Source organism: Perca fluviatilis, chromosome 24 (assembly GCF_010015445.1).
Source record: "Perca fluviatilis chromosome 24, GENO_Pfluv_1.0, whole genome shotgun sequence".
In the NCBI taxonomy this organism is placed as follows: Eukaryota; Metazoa; Chordata; class Actinopteri; order Perciformes; family Percidae; genus Perca; species Perca fluviatilis.
Window position 1 is genome coordinate 412,624 of NC_053135.1, and position 5,375 is coordinate 417,998.

The window sequence follows — 5,375 nt, forward strand, 5'->3', positions numbered from 1 at the left end:
GACCACAACACGAAACTTACAGGGGTCACGGTCCACGCTGTCCTGCATCGCCAGGTAACTCACCTGATCTCACACACACACACACACACACACACATAACACCATTATTCCCTGTTTAAGCCCGTCTATATGTTGAGTATTCAGCATTATAAACCAGTCTGTATATATTGAGTATAAAAGACGACAAGACGGCGAGAAAAAAGGTATCAAAAAGGTGTCCAAAAGGGTGACAAAAATGAAGCGAAAACATAAGACACACTCAGATACAGTATTAGGGGACCACTAAGGTCTATATAAAAGAGACTTCAGATACAGTATTAGGGGACCACTAAGGCCTATATAAAAGAGACTTCAGATACAGTATTAGGGGACCACTAAGGTCTATATAAAAGAGACTTCAGATACAGTATTAGGGGACCACTAAGGTCTATATAAAAGAGACTTCAGATACAGTATTAGGGGACCACTAAGGTCTATATAAAAGAGACTTCAGATACAGTATTAGGGGACCACTAAGGTCTATATAAAAGAGACTTCAGATACAGTATTAGGGGACCACTAAGGTCTATATAAAAGAGACTTCAGATACAGTATTAGGGGACCACTAAGGTCTATATAAAAGAGACTTCAGATACAGTATTAGGGGACCACTAAGGTCTATATAAAAGAGACTTCAGATACAGTATTAGGGGACCACTAAGGTCTATATAAAAGAGACTTCAGATACAGTATTAGGGGACCATTGTCCCGTCTCAAACCCATCCAAGAGAGAAACATCACCCTAAAAAGAAATGACATTCAGAGAGCCATCCACAACCCAGCAATGACCCAGCTAATTCAGGAAGCACAATGGGCCACTGGAACCCCCCCTCTCCATACTCCTGCAAAACAAACCACCGTAATCCCAATTCATGACCCACATTACATTTTCACACTGACATCATTTCCTTGACCCCATTATACTCTACATACCCCATCTACCATTCTTTTCATTTTTCCCTCATATTTATTAACATAATCTAATAATTTTTAACCTTCAACCTTCCTTCTTCTTTTCTTTTCTCTTTATTTTATTATGTTAATTTAAGTTTTTTGTAGCAGCTATTTTAATTTTCACGGCTGCCAGACAACCACCCAGTCAGTGCATGAATAAATTGGGCTCCTCCTTCAGCTCCTCTCCTCACATGCTGTCTTTATAGATAGAAAAGGGCACAAGCCCTGAACTATCGCCCATGCACAAGACAAACTGACTCAGCCTCAAGCAGAAGAGTCTCCGGCTCTGGGCCAGTCCCCCGAAATCTAGAGCACTGCTTTAATGAGTCAACAGGCAGAAACAGACCATAATAAGTTCAAGTTCAAGTGTATTGTCATGTGCATTTAAAATTACAGAGTAAAATTACAAAGTACAGAGAGAATGAAATGAAATGTGCTTTGCCCTGGCCCTCTCTTCTCGTAATAGTGTGTTCTTCCCTCTAGTAGCACAATCTACATGCTGGAAAAAGAGGGGGAGTACAGTCTTTAAGGACACCTTGTTAAAGTCCCCTGCTACAATATGTATCCCCTCTGGGTGATCGCACTGCAGTTTGTTGTTGTTGTTAGCAGGTGAGCCAAACTGTGTGCTAATGTTAGCATTGGGGGCTATGTAGACTACTACAGTGTGTTCTCTTGGTAAATAAACACACACACACACACACAGACACCCACAGAAACACACACAAAGACACACACACACAGAGACCCACACAGACACACACACACACACACACACACACAAATACACACACACACAGCGACACACACACACACACACACACACACACACACACACACACAACAACACCAAAAAAACACACAAACACACACACACAGAGACCCACACAGACACACACACACACACACACACATACACACACACACAGCGACACACACACACACACAGGCATACACACACACACACATGCACACACACACAGACACACACAAATACACACACACACAGCGACACACACACACAGGCATACACACACACACATGCACACACACACACACACACAAACACACACACACACACACATACACACACACACACACAGAGACACACGCACAAACACACGCACACACAGTCACACACACACAGACACACACACAAAGAGACACACACACACATATGCACACACAGACACACACACAAACAGACACACAAACACCCACAAAAACACACACACATGCACAGACACACACGCACACACAGTCACACACACACAGACACACACACAAAGAGACACACACACATATGCACACAGACACAGACACACACAGAGACAGACACCCACAAAAACACACACTAACACACACACATGCACAGACACACGCACATACATAGACACACACACATGCACACACAAACACTGTAAAACTACAAAGTACAGAGAGAATGCAATGAAATGTGCTTTTCCCTGCTCCTCTCTTCTCATAAAAAATGTCAATATAATTTGAATAAAATATAATAAAATGACCTGTATAATAAATACAACACACACACATATAAATACACTGCCACACACACACACACACACACACACACACACACCTCTCTCTGAATAATGTGTGCATGAAGTCACGTAACCCTCAGTGGTTTAAGAGTCATGTAAAGGACATTGATTACCGGATAGAGAAATGATGCTACAAAGTTTCCTCTAATGATGAGATAAAGAAGTCATGTTTTTTAAAAAAAAACACACACACACACACAGGCAAGAAAAGTGACAAAAACTTCAATAAAAGTGACAAAAAAAAACCTTAAACCCGTAAATTGCTCTGTTTTTGTTTTGTTATATTTCTAGAAACTTTCACTTTTATAGAAAATGATGTTAGACAATTATCAATTATCAGCCAATCAGCACTCACCATGACATGCAGCAGCCTCAAGCAGAAGAGTCTCAGGCTCCGGGCCAGTCAGCTGAAATCTAGAGCGCTCCTTTAATGAATCAACAGGCAGAAACAGACCATAATAAGTTCAACTTCAAGTGTATTGTCATGTGCATTTACAAGTACAAAGTACAGAGAGAATGTAATGAAATGTGCTTTGCCCTGCTCCTCTCTTCTCACATACACTATAATATAATTTCAATAAAATATAATAAGATGACCTGAATACGTAGTACAAGATATACACATACACACACACACACACATGCACAAACACACATACATACACACAAAGACAGACACACACACGCACACACACACAGACACACAAACTAACATGCACACACACAGACATACACACAGTGACACACAGACACACACACACACACACTAGTCAAGACCAATTATTTAGTAAAAGCAAGTGTGTGACAACATGATGGGATGGATCCCTACCGAGATAGACCTTTTAGTTAAAGAGTAACATCCTTTTAGTTTAACATGAAACAGACCCAAAATCTACATCACCAAACTCCACCAGACTCCATGTAAATAATCAGGACTTTTAGTGTGTATAGAGCCAGCATATCTCCACCAGACTCCATGTAAATAATCAGGACTTTTAGTGTGTATAGAGCCAGCATATCTCCACCAGACTCCATGTAAATAATCACTTTAGTTATAGAGCAGATATTTCCACCAGACTCCATGTAAATAATCAGGACTTTTAGCGTGTATAGAGCCAGCATATCTCCACATGTAAATGGGTGAATTAAGGGTTTATTTCAACCAAATCAGAGTGGTGATTATTGGAACAGTGGAAAGATTAACCAAGACGGCTTTTTGTAGTTTTATTTAGTTTCTGTCCACTTTGAATGATGTGTGCTTTAGGATGATAAAAGCACTGATTATTTACATGGAGTCTGGTGGGTTTGGTGATGGGGATTTCGGGGCTTTTTTTCTTGTTTAATACTGGACCAATGTCAAAGATTGTTTTTCCCATTAGTCACTTAGACACAGAAACCTGATTGAGATACCCTTTAAGTTATTGTTCTTTATGTCTGTGTGTTTTTGTTCCAGGGTCAAAGGTTGTCCAGATCTCCTGATTCATCCTGAACATCTGCCGGAGCGACACACTTCTAACTAGGGGTGAGCCATATGGTCAAAAAATAATATCTCAATATTTTTGACGATTTCGACGATAATTAGACGATATCCTTTGAAATAATGTTTTTAAAAGTCTGAGTTACTTAATCACTGATGATAAAAATGGGCACAATGTTGAAAGAAAAAAGTTCTTATTTATTTTCTTTAAAATGTAAGTATTCAAGTAAAAACAATTCAAATACATAAAAAAATCCTAATTGAACTAGTGTAGAAACATTGAACTCTGAGTCAACATTCAGTTGTACACCTCTGCTGTAATGTAGTGTGTGCAGCATACAAGCAAGATGAAAATATAATAATAAACAAAGGGCTCTGTTCTGTAACATATTGCACACATCCATGTCCTTATTGGAAGCAGTCCTGGAGCACACACACAAAACACACACACACACACACACCACTCTCTCTCCTCTCTGAATAATGTGTGTATGAAGTCACGTAAGCCTCTGTGGTTTTAGAGTCATGTAAAGGACATTGATTACTGGATAGAGTACGATGTCCTTAGTGGAAGCAGTCCTGGAGCTGGGATAGGGCAGTGTCAGGCCAGGTTTTGATAGTCCTTCTACTTGGCTGTATAGTCCTTCTGACCGGGATGTATGCTGGGATCAGGAGTAGTAAGATGTGATCGGACTGGCCCAGGTGAGGGAGAGCAGCAGTCCTATATGCTTTCTTGATGTTAGAGTATACATGGTCTAGTGTGTTCTTCCCTCTAGTAGCATGCTGGAAAAAGATGGGGAGTACAGACTTTAAGGATGTCTTGTTAAAAGTCCCCTGCTACAATATGTATCCCCTCTGGGTGATGGCACTGCAGTTTGTTGTTGTTGTTAGCAGGTGAGTCAAACTTGTGCTAACGTTAGCATTGGGGTCTATGTAGACTACTACAGTGTGCTCCCTTGGTAAATAAACACACACACACAGACACCCGCAGAAACACACACTAACACACAAAAAGACACACACACACACAGAGACACATGCACAGAGACACATGCACACACACACACACACACACACAGTCACACACACAAATACACACACACACAGCGACACACACAGGCATACACACAAACCGCGACACACACGTGCACAGACACACACAGACGCACACACACACACATAGAAACACACACACATGCACACACACACACATACACACACACACAGACACACACTCACATGCACAAACATGTCATGTGCATTTAAAAGTACAAAGGGAATGCATTGAAATGTGCTTTGCCCTGCTCCTCTCTTCTCATAAAAACTATCAATATAATTTGAATAAA

The 5,375-nt window shown here is 40.7% G+C and overlaps 1 long non-coding RNA gene across 1 annotated transcript in view; it reads right to left on the reverse strand.

The window, feature by feature from the left end:
• Positions 1 to 5,375, reverse strand: part of LOC120554708 — a 7,306-nt gene continuing 1,931 nt past the window's right edge. Inside the window, exons 3-4 of the long non-coding RNA XR_005638567.1 lie at positions 2,908 to 2,977; positions 1 to 63 (exon numbers count right to left, since the gene is read on the reverse strand). This is a non-coding gene — a long non-coding RNA (uncharacterized LOC120554708). The remainder of the gene's footprint in view (positions 64 to 2,907; positions 2,978 to 5,375) is intronic.